The sequence below is a fragment of the Marmota flaviventris genome, chromosome 7 (genome assembly GCF_047511675.1).
Source record: "Marmota flaviventris isolate mMarFla1 chromosome 7, mMarFla1.hap1, whole genome shotgun sequence".
In the NCBI taxonomy this organism is placed as follows: Eukaryota; Metazoa; Chordata; class Mammalia; order Rodentia; family Sciuridae; genus Marmota; species Marmota flaviventris.
This window is the reverse complement of record NC_092504.1, coordinates 10479922-10497125: the sequence shown is the minus strand read 5'-3', so window position 1 is coordinate 10497125 and position 17204 is coordinate 10479922. Positions and strand designations below refer to the sequence as shown.

Below are 17204 nucleotides of genomic sequence, written 5' to 3'. Positions count from 1 at the left end.
ATACTTGGGTCTGGTGAGATGAATGGCAGAGCTGGACCTACAGCAGTCAGGAGGAGTCCAGAGCCAACAGTCTGATCCAATATACTATAAGCTTGATATTTGTCTCTGGGCCAGAACTTGCTCATGCAATCAGGATAAGCTCTTCCTCCAGGTCCAGTCCAGCATGTGAGGCTCTTCCTCCTCTTCATGTTTTCTACTTGAAACTTTCTGCCTCTATGGAAGCACTTTTCCTAATTTTCGTTCCAGAATGGATACTTCTTTTCTTCAGCTCAATTTCTGTCAAAGATGATGGGCTGAATCTTTCCCTGGGGCTGAGCTCTTGCTCACAGAGATGTTTTAATGCCAGCCTCCTCCCTTGGACTCTGTAGCTGATATGCTGTTTATGTGTGGAGCAGCAAGATGTCTTTCTGCCCTGTCAATTTGGTCTTAGTCTTTGTACAATACTTTGTACAGAATTTGTGTTACCAATCCTCTCATCTAGACGTAAATCAGAAAGGACTGTTTTGAGGGGGAAGCAAACTCTTTTCTGTTCTTTATTTTAATGTTTTACAAATTGTAACAACTACCTGTTGAAGCATGTTAAAATGAACAAAAATTCAATGATATATGAAGACATAATTAATGATCCTCTCCCCAGTGACAGCTCCATTTCCACTGCCCTAAGTAGTCATTGTTAACTTCAAGTGTACCCTTGTGCTTTCTCTTTGTTACATACATACACACATATGGAATAATGTAAGGGTACGGGTTTCCTTTTAACCAAACAATCATACTCACTAGTTTGGAATTTGCTATTTGTCATTTTATACCATGTACATGTTATGAATTTAGAGCATGTCTATTATCTTTCATAGTTTAGTCCTTGGGCCTTTTCTTTTTTCTAATGCACTCTTCCCTTGGTCATAATATTCAGTTCCAGAATTTAAAACGCTTTGGGCTGCTGACTGTCAAATTTATACGTCCAGAGCAGACCGCTGCCTGAATTCCAAATTTCTATATCCAATAGCCTACTTACTGTCACGCCGTCTGTCTCATTGATTCTTGGAAGTTAACCTGGCCAACATGGAACTTTTAACGCTCCCACCTCTCCTGTCCTTGCAAACTGGCTCTACTTGAATGCTGCCTGATCTTTGTTTATGAAAATCCTATAATTTCTTTGGTTCAGTTTCCAAACATCTTGTAGCTATCCATGAATACTTCTCCTCTGCCACATTCCTCTGAATCCTTCAGCAAATTCTTCTGCTCTTTCTTCAGAATATATTCAGAATCCAACCACTTTGGACCTCCTCCATCACCGCCATTCTGGTTTAGGTCACTGCCACCTGTCTCCTGCATCATTTCTACAGCCTCCTCCCCAACCTCCTTATTCACTCAACTCTCTCAAGACTTTATTCAAAGATCACCATTGCAGTGAACACCTTTCGAGCCACCTCATTTAAACTGCACCACTCGCTGAACTGTGGCATTCTGTAACCCTCTTCCAAGAACTGTTTTTCTCCATAGTACTTACCAATTATTAATAATAAAACCTATTATATAGCATAATTGTTATAAGCATGTAGTATAATAGAATGCTGTCATTACTCTGTGTCTACCCCATCGTGGCAGGGATTTTTATGTCTTTTTAATGTTGTATCTTTAGAATAATACCTGGAACTTAGTAGGTGCTCAAGAATAAATTGTCAATTGATAGATGGATATGTTTACAAACCAGTGTGTCAGTGTGGATGTGTATGTGTGTATATATGTATTATATATATAATGTTTTATTCTATTTTTATAGATTAACTTATATTGTATACAAAGGAATCATACCATGTAACTGTGTTATTACATGTCGTCATCTCTTTTTTCCCCTATTTCTAATTCTGCTATTTTTCTTGCCACATATCTTCTCACTCCCCTCCTGTCAATCCATCTTAACTAGAAGCATATCTTTTTTCTGGTACTTTTCCCATGTTTTCATAGCCATTTGAAAACATACAGATATCTATTCATCAATAAATGCATAAGTGAAGGGATTTGGAGATTGTTTGCTTTGGGAAAACAGCATTGCATTCAATCCACATGTATGTATCTACCTACAATCTCTACATTTTTAAATTTATCATTACCTAGTAAGAATTCCGTCAAGTTAACTGTTTTTGCCCAAAGTTATTTTTATTTTTAATGCCTACTCAGTATTTTACATATAGTTGCGGTGAAATTCATTCCATCACCTTTTACTGATGGACGTGTTGTGTCTTTTGTTTCCATTTTTGGCAATGCTGCATTAAATGTGCTTACATACGGTTCCTTCTATTTCTTGGGATCAATTCCTGAGAGTGAGATTCCTTGGTTGAAAGGGATTCCTGAGTAGAACGTAGACTTTTTAGACTTTTACATTTGAACAGATGTCACCATTTTCTTTACAAAATGGCTTAATAGGTAACAGTTCTAAGTCATATGTGAGTACATTCCCCCATCGTCACCAGCAACCAGTGTTACTGGGCGTTTTTGCTCTTGCCTGCAGGTGGATATAGGAGGTCATGCCTTGCTATTCCCAGGTGATGATGTGAACTTGAGCATCTTTTTATGTGTTTTCTGTCCCCCTGAATTTTCTCATCTATAGTTTACACATTCGTAGATCTTACTGTTTTCATTTTGGTAATGTACAATTACTTAACTAGTCTTTTGTCACCTGTATTCTTATTTGCCTCCAATCTTCTCAGTCATTTATTTATTGGCTCCAGGGCATCTTTTGGCATACATGCATTTTTTATTTTAATAGTTTTATTAATCAGAGTCCTCCAGAGAAACAGAACCAATGGGATGTGTTTGTGTGTCTTTCTCTCTGTCTTTTTAATGATCTCTTATAATAAATTGGCTCATATGATTATGGAGTTTGAGAGTCCATAGTCTGCAAATGTAAGCTAGAGACCCAGGGAGCTGATGGTGTGAACTCCAGTTCTAAGCCAGCAGGCTCAGGACCAACAGTTGGAGCATCAGTTGGAGTCCAAAATACAGAAAATATTGATGTCTCAGGTGAAGCTGTCAGGCCAGAGCTCCTTCTTCCTCTCAGAAAAAGAAACCTTTTGTTTACCCTTCAACTGATTGGATGAGGCCCCTCCACATTAGAAGGAAGAACTGTTTCACTCAGTCTTCTGATATAGATATTAATTTCTTTCAATACACATGCCCAGAATGCTTTTTGACTAAATATCAATCCCTGTAGCTCAGTTGACAAAATTAAGCATCACAGTGTCTAATTATATCAGTATTCTTTTTATTGCTTCTGGGTTTTCTGCATCTAGAAGGGTCTCTCCACCTCCTAGGTTGTATAGGTAAATATGTGTTCCCTTGATTTTCTCTGTTTTTTTTTTTTTTTTTTTACATTTAAGTAGCTTTTTCGTTTACTTTAAAATGATTAATGTGAAATAGGAAGCCAAACTTATTTTCTTTAGAAGGATAACCTTATGCTAGGACTAGTTATTAAATAATCAAACACTTTTCTACTGCCTTGAAATATCACCTTGGCCATGTATTAACTTTTTGTTGCCTTTGGAGATACTGAAGATTAAACCTTGGGCCTCCCACATGGTAGGCAAGTGCTTTAACACTGAACGACATTCCCAGATCTTGCTTTATATTACTTAAAAACACACACACACACACACACACACACACACACACTTGGGATTGATTTCTGGATTTTTCATTTTCTTCCTTTGCCTAATATCATTGAATCGTGTTGGTATGTGCAGACAGAAGTTGACACTGAGGTTACCCCTTATACTAGTTGCTTCAAGTGGCAGCTTTTTGTTTTCTTGTGGTGCATGGGTTGGGCAGCTCTTGTGGACCAGATCAGTGTGCTGATCTCTGCGGGGCTTGTCCTTGCCCCCGTATTCAGCTGGTATCAACTGGAAGCTGTATAATCTAGATTGATCACACATGGCTCTCAGTTGGGTAGGCTGTTGACATCAGTGTCTCAGTCTCCTCCACGTGACTTCTCTTCCCTTAGTAGGCTAGCTCAGGCCCATTTCCATGGTGGTCTCAGGATTCTGAGATCAGCAAGACAGAGAAAACCTTAATGTGCAAGCTCTTTTCTACTCTGCATCATGTTTCCTGATGTCAAATGGCCAAGTCCAGATTAAAGAAAGGTGAGCAGGGAGAATATCTTCTACTGTTGATGAAAAGAGCTTCAAGGCACACAGCCAACAGTGTGCAGGCAGGAATGGAAAGGGCAGGTGGCCATTTGTGCCATTTATTACACATTGAGAGTCTGAATGAAAATTCACCTTTCAGCATCAGATCTGGTCCTGACACTGCCTAGCTTATAAAATCTCCCACGACACCCCTGGATCCTGGCAATAAATTCCATAGTTGTTAGCATGGTGTCATCTGGTCCCTGCCTACCTCCGCAGCTTCACATTAGGGTCCCATCACAGGTGCTCCACCACGCAACCACACTGGCTCCTCTCTGTCATGCCTTTGCCTATCAAAACAACTACAGAAATGCCTATGGTGAGGGGTCCTCCTCCCCCTTCTGCATTTTTGGTTTTGGTTCATCCAAGAGTTAAAACTCTCCCTCTCACTCCTCCTCAACCACAGTGGTCATTTTTTCTGCAGAGAGCTAGGCATCCTTTGGACTTTCACTTAGTATCCTCAAGAAAAATGTCTCTGGTCTCTTGGACCTGCAGCTCTGGGGGAAGAAGCCTCTCTTGAGGTCCAAACACCGAGGCTGGTGCTTTTTCTGGGAGGCAGTATACCTGTGACTGGGCAGTATATCCCAGAGAGGTGAGAGAGCCTTGCCTTTGAGAATGTTTGGACCCATTCTTAGCCATTTAATTTATTATGTTTTTTCCATCCTGGAAATTGAACCTAAAGCCCTATGCACCCTAGGCAAGTGCTCTACCACTGAGCTACAGCTTCAACCCTTATTAGCCATTAAAGAGCTCAATTTCCCTTTCTTCGCAGGTAACTGCATCTCCTTTTCATTGGACAGATTGGCGTGTGAGGCCCTGGGTCTTGTCTATCTGTGTCTGCAATGCCTGTCTGCTACTTCACCAATTCATTTCTTCCAACTCATGTTCACAGTCTGCCTTCAATGGGCCAATCACCGTGCTAGATGCTGAAGGGCAGTTAGGGGTCAGCTCCAATGGCTTCTGGTCTGTAGGTTTTTGCAGGTCTAAAGTGACTCTGGTAAGGTTCTCCTTCACTCCCCTCCCATCCTGCCCTTCCTCCTATAGCTGAGCACACCCACCAAACTTTGGAGTCCTGATGTTTTATCCCATATGTACCTTACAGGAGGAAACGTGTACACACACACACACACACACACACACACACACACACACACACACCATGTGCTTCTCCAAGCCATCCACCCAGGGAAGGATGATATTATACTAGCAAGGGAACATTACTTTTGAATCTCAGCTGACACTCACATTACCTGACCTGCAATTCCTCAGCTCCTCTCCCTCCCCTTAGGGTTAACAACTCTCCTGGGTGGTTCACAAAGTGTTCTGGTGATTCCAAGTCGTATTTCCTTTCTTCGTCCTGTGGTCTTAGATGTCACTTAGGTACTGGAGCCTGACACTCTATTACAGCCTTGCGTCTCTGGAAAAAAACAAAATTACTTTTACTAAGATTAGAACTGTCTATTTAGTTTCTCCATGCAAGACCACTGCACTTTTAGTTTTTTTAATAAACTTTAAAATCTTTCAAGATATTAAGACAAATCATCCAGGATTTAATTCATAGGACATTTTAATATTTTAATGAATCACTTTTCTTTGTGCCTCGAAGTATGCTGCCATCATCATCATCATCATCATTATAATATTGCTATTTAACATGCTTGCTACATGCCACAAATACTTCTGATTTAATGTTTTTGGTAGCATTGACAGTTAAATCTACTCATTTTACAGGCGAGGAATCTGAGGTTCAAAGTCAAGGCCATCTGCTCTCTGCTCCTCAGCCTGTTCCCAGTGCTCCAGGCTTGATTTTCAATCCAAGAATATTCTCTCCTGTTCCTCCTGGAGGATCCCTCTAGCTCTCATGGTGGGAGGCTTTCTGTAGCCCCTCTGAATATCTGTAGGACCCAAAGTCAGCAAGTGGATCAGTTGTCACCTCTTTGTCAGTGCAAGGAGATGTATTCCTCTGTGCTGTCCACAAGGATGGAGTCCTTTTCTTGGCTGAACTCCAAATATGTCCTTTCCAAATTTGGAGTCTTGAAGTCCAGCTCAGGCTCTGGCAGTTATAAGGAGGCAACCAGACAGGAAATTATGAAGTGAGATGTGGACTTTGACCTTTTTGCTCTGATCTAAGACAAGTCCCCAGGGAAGTATGCGCATGAAGACCTGTGAGTGTCATGAAGTCCTTGGTCCTCCAGCGGAGCCACCTTTCCTGGGGATGAGTGAAAAATAGGACGGAATTTATCATGATGAGAATTTGTGGTGTGGTTCTTCTCTGTCCAATATGTTAGTGAACTAGCTGTGTAGACTATGCCAGTCTTCCTAACACCTGATGAAGGCACTACTACGTTACTATCCATCATATAGACACAGACCCTAACCACAGAAATGCTCAGTAACTTGCCAATGTTACTCTATGAAGAGCAGAACTAGACTTCAAGGCAAGGCCCACTCACTACCTATGTCTTTGGAACCGAGATGACAAGACAATCTCTTCATGATATTTTAGAAAAATGTTCTGAGAGCCACAAAGGGCTCTGGTCTTTGTTGCATAACACACAGAGCAGCTGGACTTGGGCTGACCCAGGAGTAAGCCTGGAGTCCCAGCTTGAAGCTGGGCTCTGACAACTCACAAAGGCTCTCTGGGCTACCATTTCTGTGTTTGTAGAATGAAAGCTGAGCATGGTGAAGAGGATGTGGGCTTCGTGGTCATGCCAGGTCTGAGGTTGATTTCACCACATACTGTGTGTGCTGGGCAGGTGGTATCTGTTCCTTTTATTTATATCTAGAGTGGGCAAATAAAACCTTATGATAACTGAAATTGTTGCAGGCGGGGCTTGGGTTATGTAGGAGGAAGTCTCAGGTGGGGCGTTTGGCAGGTTCCCAAGACCATCTCCCATGACAAGCTTGGGTCCTGCAGGTGATGCTGTTCCTGGGGCCCTGGCTCCCTCTCACCAGGGCCTTTATTCCCATGGGCAGCCCAGTCTAAGCAGCCCTCAGGATCTGTGGCTGAGTGTTTGTGGCTGAGGCCCCTGGCAGCCACAGAGCATCTGCACTCTCCAGGGACTCCTTGTGAAAACTCACTTCCCAGGGGTGCAGGGCTTGTGTCTTTCCTGCCCACCTCCTGAAGTCCTTAGGCCTCTAGGGAGCCCCGGTAATCCTATCACACCTCCCTTGTTTTCCCTTCCAGAATTTTTCCTGCAGGGGAAGAAGTTAGCAGCCCTCGACTACAAGAAAATGCCTCTTTCAAGGCAGTCAGCATCCAGAACACACAATGCACAAATCTAGAACAATTCTGGGTTAAATCTGGTAAAGTGGGGATGAAGCGGAGGTATCTTGTCTTCCCCATATTTAAATGTTGGGACTCATGGACTGAAGCATCATAAAAGGGAAGGATTGCTGAGATGTTCACCGAGTTCCCTGAGAATATTCACCTAGACCAACAGGTGGAGGGGCAAGAGGGAGGGTGACAGGACCAGCCTGACCTGAGTTCCTCCTACTAGGCACAGAGACCCGGCCTCCTGTAGGTGTGGCCTGGTGGAAGTGTGAGCTCTGATGGGTCAGTTTAACAAGATCTGCCCCTGAAAGGGGAATTCAGGGAGAACTGGAGAGAGGCAAGGCCAGAGGTGAGAAATCATGGAAGAGCTGGAGAAGTCTCCTTGCGGGAATCTGTTCATTCCCTTTACAAACAGCTAACTATGTCCCTTATCAAAAAAGCCCTTTAAAATTCCCAGGCCATCAAGCTGGAAAGAATCAGTGAGGACATCCAGGCTTCCAACACTTCTTTTAGGTGAATAAAGTAAGCTGCCAGGAAGAGGAGATGACTCACTTCAGTGCATGCATTTCAGGAATCTGGTTCCTGAGCAGCCCCTGGCCCCACGCAGTACCTGATCTTGAAACACTCTTGTAAGTTTTCCCTCTATTCCCTTTCTCTCTTCCACTTCTTCCCTCCTGTTCCTGTTATACTTTCTTCCTTTCAACCAACCCTAATGTATAACCAAAATATTTCCAGAAAGGATTTACTCAAAACTGAAAACTATTAAAAGGGCAACACATTCCTAGGCATTCACCCAATGGAAGTGTTCGTGTCCATCAAGATGATGGTGCACAGGTGTTGACATCAGTTGCACTCATAATACTCCCAAACAGACACAATTTGTGTGCCTGTCAACACAGGCATGGATATGGAAGATGGTGATATATTCAATAACGGAAAACTACACAACAACAAAAATGATAAACTACTGTTTTAAACAAACAACAATGACAATAACAAGTGGTACATTAAAAATGGATGCATTTCAAAGTCATGAAATACAATAGACACAGAGGGTTACTATAATCTATTATGTTTCAATTTGCATGGCATTCAAGAATGGCCCAAACTAATGTCTGGTGTTAGAAGTGAGCATAATGGGATTGGGCTTGGGAGCTATTGACTGCAAATGAGGCATCAGTTAAACTGATGGGAATATGTAAAATACTCTTTATCTTGTTCTGGGTTGTGGTTATACGGGTGTTCTGGATGGTGGTTACATGGGTGTATGTGTATGAAAACATCTGTTGGGCTGTGTACTTCACAGCATATTAATTATATCTGTATTTTAAAAATATTTAAAGGAACAGTGGAACAACTAAAACTATACCAACAGGCACAAAGATAAATCTATGAAAACTCTAGGCCAATAGTGTGATATAATTGAATATCAACTTAATTTTGAGGTATAGCCAATGAAAATCTTCCTAATAATTTGTTATCTCAATATATAAAATAACAATTAAATCATCAGGAGAGAGACATATTTAGGATAGTTTTTTTTTCTCTAGATATTAATTTTCATGTAGCTTAATGATTAATAATAATTCAATCGTTAATTAATGATTAATTAATAATTCAATAAATGTTGATATATATGTATATGTATATGCACACACATATCAAATAATTTATATTAATCATATTTTTCTTCTGATCTATCAGAAAGCTGAAATTATGGCAAACATTCTGATTGGATCAAGAGGTCTTAAGCTTTCTTGTGGTTTAAGAGGCCACATTTCTGAGAAACTGAAACCTTTTGCTAGAGTTCAGACCACAAGCAGAGGTTGACCTGGTTGGTACGCTCTGAGCTGAAGCCCTTGGTGGTAAAACTGTTTATTGTGTTCTCTTTAGTCCTCACCTGGTCCCTATCCTGATAATGAAGCAATGAAGATGCTTTCTTAGAGGAGAAGCAGCCAACGAGGTCTATGGGCAGACCCAGTTACCTCACTCTCGTAGCAGAGTCTAGCCTAACACTGTCCACTGTAGCTAACACCTGAAGGGATTGCCTAGGGCCCTTGTTAAGATGATGCTTCTGATTCAGCAAGTCAGGTGGGGCTGACATTTTGCCTTTCTAGCAAATTCCAGGAGGATGCTATTGCTACCACCTTAGGGACCATACTTTGAGTAACAAGAGCTTAGACCACTCAGGAAGTTTTTTTTTTTTTAATCTATGGTTTATGTTCTTCGTACAGGGATTACTTGTTAAAACTCAGATTTCTGGGTTCCCTTTCCATAAGAGAGGATACCCACTACTGCTGTCTGTTTCTTTTTTTTAAACAATTCTCCAGCAGATGGCTGCTTGTGCTAAACTTTTAGAACCACCAACTTAGAGAAATTATCTTATAGCATGTCCCTTAGACTACAATTCTCTACGTGAGGGGTAAGAATAGAAAGGGAAAGATTACAATTCTAATGTCTTTTAGACATCAGGCAGTTATTGGATGTTCAATTTACCTTATTTCATCTAATTGTCATGTATACCCTATGACGTGCAAGGTATTGTCAATATCTTGGAATTAATAGTAATAGATGATCATCACTGAGCACCAAAAATATCCTAGACATTGTTTTAAATGCTTTAAGAGCCTCATATCAAAGAATAGTGCCACAAAATAGGTTCCACTGCTGTTGTCTCCATTTCACAGTTGAAGAGATGATGTCTCAGAGAGGGTGGATTGTTGCTGAGTCTGGTTTTCTGGAGATCCAGCTTAGGACGCCTCTAAATCAACACCCCACAGGAAGCAGCAAGGTCAGGGGGTCCAAGCTGGGCCTTGTATCACATAATGCCAAATCAGGCCATGTTATGTTGTTATTGATTTTACTCTGACAAGTTGGTCCATTGATACATCTCACTTTCCTTTCATGATTTTCACTCCATCTTTCAATCATTTTGCTTTGAGGAGTACCCTCATAAGGGACCCTGACCATAATGGTTGACATCTGTATAGTATTTTACAGTTCACAGATGGTGCACCAAATTCATGTGCTGATTGGATTCCCTATGCACATGTATGCTGAAGGAAACTAGGGTCCTGGGGAAAGTAATTGATTTATCTGGGATTCATATTCTAACCTTCTTACTCCTAATCTGTGAGCTTCCACTTTAGCCCAGATTTCCAAGGGGGACAGAGCAGAAAGCAGCATGGTTGATGGGAAAGCCACATCTTGGAAGACTTCATTGCTGGGCTGAGGTGGCAGTTTGGTTTCCCTCTGTGGACTGTAAGATTTAATCTGACCAGTTATAGTCAGAGAGTGTTGGTTCGTTTTTATCAAAACTTTCTCTAAAATAAATATTACAACAGACAAATGGCTCTTGAAGCAAATATTATGGCAGAAACATAACAATCAGAGCACCAGAAACATGCCTTCTATTCTTGGACAAAATAGATACCGCATCTGTTTTGCTCACTGAGCACTACGCCAGTGTCTGGAGTGTAGTAGGTGCTCATTACAAGCCTGTTCAATGAACAGAACTGCTTCATGGGTGCATCCGGGTACAGTATAGACATGATCAGATCAAGAGGTCTTAAGCTTTCTTGTGGTTTAAGAGGCCACATTTCTGAGAAACTGAAACCTTTTGCTAGAGTTCAGACCACAAGCAGAGGTTGACCTGGTTGGTCCACTCTGAGCTGAAGCCTTTGCTGGTAAAGCTGTTTATTGTGTTCCCTTCAGCCCTCACCTGGTCCCTATCCTGATAATTAGGGTGCTTTGGCACCTCATTGTGCTTCACAATTTTGCCATGTGATGCTTGATCACGTGGGACCAGCTACTTATTTATTTATTTTTTATTACAGATACAGTGTGATGGGAATCTGGTTTAGTTCCTGAGTCTTGTGCTAAAGGGAACATGATTGAAATGAGTTCATGTGAAACAGTGTTTTTGAAGTAGATGGTTGTGACCATTAGCAGGTTCTGAAAGAAACTTGAGAGTCAAGGCCAGCATCTACAATAAATTAAAAAAAAATAGAAAAGAAAACATGCTAGTTCATTGCAGATGGTAAATGATGTAAATATGCAGGTGTACAGCATTTCTGTATACACGTGTAAATACACATGTGTGCATAGAACATAGATATGCATATGTGTGTGGGTATATATGGTGTGTGAATACTGGGCCACCATGTGAAATGTACTTTTTAGTGGGGTAACAATATAAGAAGCTTGAGAACCATTGTTTTAGAAGACACTACTGAACAATATGGAATTTATTACTTTTTCTGAGCTCTCTCTGTTTTTTGTGTGCCATGCTGTCTCTTCTTATTCAAAGAGCTCACAGATACACTAAGTTATGTCTAAATATAAACATTAAAATAAAGCATATGAAATTTTACTTTGAATATTTGGTGATATAAAGTTGTGTAGAAACAATTTGATTCCTTCTATGTAACTTCAAAGTTCCGAGCTGACATGTCAAATGATGGAAATCAAGAAAGCTAGTCTGCCTCACAGAAGGATGGGTGTCCTATCTTTCCTTCTATTATGCAAATGCATCTCAAGATGAATATTTTGTAAACATATTGTTCTTTTGAAGATTTGGTCAGCTCTTAATGTTCCTTCCAGCTTTCTGGGGTCCCTGGGAAAATATCATTTGCCAAGTGCTCAAGGCGTGTGTTTCTAGAACATACATTGTGAACTGAAGGGACTGTAGAATAGTAGGTGTGAAAGTCTCCTAAAGCAAATATGGAAATCTTTGAGTTGCATCAGGCAGTGAAGTACTGGCCAAAGGCCTAATGGCGTTAGTATTTGTAAAGTCTGGTTTGGTGGAGGGCGAGGTAGAAGTGGTTGCTATGGTCCCCTGATAGCTGGATGGCCATCTTGAGTGAGAGGTGGAACATGAGCCCTCACTCCATGAAAGCCCAGGAGACAGAGGAGAGGACCCCGGGTGTGAGTGTACGTGGGAACAATGAAGAAGAAAACAAATGGGGCAGTCTGGTTCAAGTCCAGGCTCCGGAGTCAGACTGAGAAAAGTCTACATCCCTCCGGCACCACCTCTGGCTTTCTTTCAGGAAAGTAACGTTTCAGATCTTTCATCTCTAAAGCAGGAAACTTAGCGTTACTTCATAGAACTGATATGAGAAAATCATAGTGGAATGCACGTAAATGCTACCAAGCTGTTCTTACGTTGTGCCGTGGAAGCTGAACACAAGCTTCTTTCTAGTTTGTGGACTTGGTCATGTTCAACAAGCCTCCCCCATGTCCACCATGCTTTCTTTTAAAGATGGGAGCTTAAGAAGGCAAGTGGGCCACAGCGTCCGGTGAGGACAAGATCATGCAACAGGGTGCTTTAAGAATGCTCTTCTCAAGGTTTGACTTTGTGTAGATGTACTGAACATTATGCAAAAACCAATACAGAAATTGACATCTTAACTATTAGAATTTGCTCCACTCTTGACATTATTTACTTTTGTCTGTCACACACAGATTTAAATTCCAAATGTTAAGACAAACTAATTCTAAACTTCTAAAAATGAGGGGAAACCAGTCATTGTTTAACTTGAAGTCGCATTTATCTGTTCCAAATCCTTCATTTGCAAATGTGATTCCTCCCACCCCTGAACTCTAAACCATTGGCCCTGAGTTTGACCAGTCTAGAATAAATAAACAAAATAAAATGCAGATTCTTCCAAAGGCTATTCAGTAAAAATTATAACGTAGAATCTTAATTATACATGTGTGTTCATGTACAGGGACCCCAAAGCAAAAAAGAGACATTGAATTATTATTTATGTAACCCATTTTTGTTGGTGTAAAAATTAGTGCATCTTTTCAATATTCATTATCTTTATGTTAAGTAGTCTGGAGAGAAAAGACCATGCGTCCACATGTATGCAGACAAATATGTGGGAGGAATCACTCCAATTCTGACCCACATTTTGCATCTCTCCTGGTAAGGTCTAACTATATTTCAGAACTACTGGAACAGCCTGAAAACCAACAACGCTCCTGTATCTTGGCTGCTAAATTTCATCTTCAATATTATAATAGATCCCTCCAAAAAGCAGCTTCTCTCAAATCACATTCCAGTTTGCAGACTGTGGTAAAAACCCTGATTTAACTAGAGGAACACATACATAGCCCAGCACAGGGCACCAGACCCCTCCATACATGGTCCTAGGCCAATACCCTCAACCCAATGTCGATTCCAAGAAGATTGTGATCTGCCTACACAGCCCTTGTCCATCTGAGTATGCTGTATATTGGATCTTCCTCTGGGACATCTTCTCTTCCCTTCAGAATCAGAAAAACTCATTTATTTCCAAGGTACACAGCTTCCATGTTTTATTTCTTTTTTTAAAAAAGACACATTTATTCAGCACCATGATCAGACTATTACATTTAGATTGGGTGCAAAAGAAAAGGTCTACCCTAAAACCCTTGGTTGGAATGTGTCATACTTTCCACAGAACAGAATCTAAAATAACCTGTTATACAATTAGTCACAAATATAGTCCTCGAGTTTTTTTTGCCCATACTCTGAATATTGTCTAAACCATGACTCTTTGTAGCAGCTCAACCCTGCCACCACTGTGGGTGGCTGAGTTCACAAATGTGTTGAAACCTGCAGCTTCCCTGGCTCTCCTCTGCTGCTAAGCTTTGTTTCCTGGCAGTTTAGTTAAAACCTTCGGCCATGCCGTAGCTACTGCTGCTGCCGGAACCGCCATAGCCACCTTGGTTTCATGGTTTGGCTAAGTATTGATCTCCACTGCCTTCAGGTCCAGAGCTTCTGACTCCAAAGTTTCCGCCCTTCATGGGTCCAAAATCTGATGTCTGATTGTTGTAGTTGCCAAAATCATTGTAGCTTCCCTCCCCTCCAAATTTGCTTCCACTACCGCTGCCAAAGACTCCCCTGGCTCCTCTGTTGTTATAGCTGCCACTCCCACCAGAGCCACTGCCCTGGCTTCCATTATCATGTGCACCACTTCTATAGCCTCTGCTTCCTCCTGAGTAACCAGGGCCACCTTCTCTATAACCACTGTCATTACCAAATCCACTGTAGCCATTCCTGTTGCCACCATATGCATCCCCACCATGGCTGCCACCAAAGCCACCATGACCACTGAAGTTTCCTCCATGACCAAAATTGTCACTTTCACCAAAACCACCTTCATGACCACTACCCAAGTTTCCAGTGCTGATTTGATCTCTTTGGCTAGATAGAGCACTAGCCTGTCACAGCACACTACTAGACCAGTCAGGGTCACTCCAAGTGAATTTGGGGAATAAATAAAGACACAGGCACAGAAAGTATCTTTTCTTTGGGTTCAGTGTTTGCTCCTGAGCCACAGCTCCCACAACGGAGGGCGGGGGGGGGGGGCAAGACAGGCAAGAAAGAGAGAGAGCGCGCCTCAAACCTGGGTTTTAATGAGGAGAAGATATTCAAATGAGGCAAGGGGTAAGGTTTCAGGGGGTTGAGTCTGGCTTCCTGATGTCTTGCTGTCAGCAGATTGACTGACATCTTAGAAGGCCACGCCCATCTCATGTGCTGTGTGATGATCAAGGGCAGAGCAAGCGAAAGGGACACATGTGCACAGCCCAGACGGAGCAGCATCGTCAGTCCAGTCCGCTGTGTGTGCTCAAAATGCTCACAGCTCACACACACGGCCCAGGGCTGGCTCGCCACACTAGCCATCTCCTGCTTTGACAGGGCTTTCCTCACTCCACAGCTGTGGCCGTTCACACTGTGGTATTTCTGAATGACAATCTTATCCACGGAGTCCTGGGCGTCAAAAGTTAGAGAAGCAAAGCCCCTCTTCTTTCCGTTGCCTCAGTCAGTCATGATTTCAATGACTTCAATTTTCCCCTGCTGTTCAAAATAGTCTTGTAGGTGATGTTCTTCAGTGTCTTCTTTAATGCCACCAGCAAAGATCTTTTTCTCAGTTAAGTGGGCCCCTGGTCTTTGGGAATCCTCTCTGGAGACAGCTCTTTGGTTCCACATCTTTTCCATCCACCTTGTGTGGTCTTGCCTTCATGGCTCATCCACTTCTCCCCGGTGACATAAGTGACAGGCCCAAAGCCCCTGGAGCGCTTGGTGTTTGGGTGTCTCATTTCCACACGTTGCGTGAGTGCTCCCCAGAGCTCAAAATGGCTTCTCAGACCCTCATGGGCTGTTTCAAAGCTCAGCTCTCCCAGGAAGAGCTTCCTCAACTGTTCCGCTCTTTAGGGGACTCTGATTAAGACATGGGGACAATAGGAAGAGAGGCTTTAGGATGCTTTCTCGCAGGCATCTAAGGGCAGAAAGGCTCCATGTTTTATTTCTAAGATAAATTACTTACATTTTCTTATTGGTAAAATAATTTGTGAACAAAAGCTACAATGAACTTATTAGTAACTTTATTGGATTGTTTTCTATTTGTCCAGGCAACACATTCTTCTTCAGGTAGATTCCGGGTGTGCATTCATGCCTGGATGCATTCCTGGTAATAATGACTCTAAGGACATTTCTATCCCCACCTATAATCTGAAGGTTGAAACCCCTGGGTCAGAAGACTTGTTCATACCCTCACTGGGCAAAAGGGAACTGTGTTGATATCTGTGTTGGACTGAATTGTGTTTTTATGAAATAAGTTGAAGACCTAAACCCCAACATGATAGCATTTGGAAACAGGCCATTTAGGGAGGTAATTAATATTAAAAAAAAAATCAGCAACCTAACAACTAATGTCTTTATAAAAAGAGGAAAGGACACCAGAAATCTCTCTCCCTCCACAAAAGCATGGGCAGGGGTGTGGTCATGTTAGGTCTCAGGGAGAAAATGGCTGTCTACAAACCAAGAGGAGTGTCCTTGCCAGAAACCTACCCTGCTGGCCCCTTGATCTTGGTATTCCAGCCTCCAGAACTATGAGAAAATCAGTGTCTAGTGCTACCACTGAGTCAGTGATATTTTGCTGTGGTTGCCTTAATAGTCAAGTCCACTCAACTTGCTGCCTGTGTTCATTGGTCAGATATTGACTTATTACTGTGCTGACTGGAAGCTAGATTCCATCCATGAGGAGGTCTGACTATGCACATCTCTTTTCATCTGCACTTTCAATGACATATAAGTAGCCCCAAATCAGGCATGGTAGGAGTATTTATTTACATCATGAAAATGAGCAAACCCCACTGCTATGATTTGGGTGAGTGTCCCCCATGATTCTTTGTGTTATAAGGAGATAATATTGGGAGATGGTGGAAACCTTGAAAGTGGGACCCAAGGACAGATCCTTAAGAAAACCCTTGAAAGGGATTTGGGGTCCCCAGTTTTCTAGTCTTTCTCTGCTTCCTGGCTTGTGATGTGAACAGTTTTCTCTGACACATGGTCTTCATCATTGCCATTAGTTTTCCTCACCAGAAAACCAAAGCAATGGGCTTCCCTGATCTTGAAGGAAAGTTCCAAAGTTTGAACAGAATAAACCTTTTTTCTTTATACGTGAATTGCATCAAATAGTTCATTGTAGTGATGTGAACATGAACAATATGCATCACACTTTCCCCCCACAGAACTGGCTGTTAAACCTTCACTGGAATGTCCCTGCTCATTCGTCACCTCCTGACTTTTCAAGTTGGTTAAAGCTTCCTCATGTGATATCTTAACTCCATGTTCTTTGCTCCTTTGTACTAGTTACTGTAGCAGAAATTTGATGTTTACTTCCCATAGCAAAAAATTTTAATATAACTATGTTCAATACTGATTACAGGTTCTGGCATAAAATGTCAGTCTATTT

General features: G+C 41.8%; 1 pseudogene; it reads right to left on the bottom strand.

Annotated features, from left to right (window-relative positions):
- Positions 1–14109: 14109 nt before the first annotated feature.
- LOC139706482 (heterogeneous nuclear ribonucleoprotein A1 pseudogene) lies at positions 14110–15680 on the bottom strand (annotated as a pseudogene).
- Between the last annotated feature and the right edge of the window lie 1524 nt (positions 15681–17204).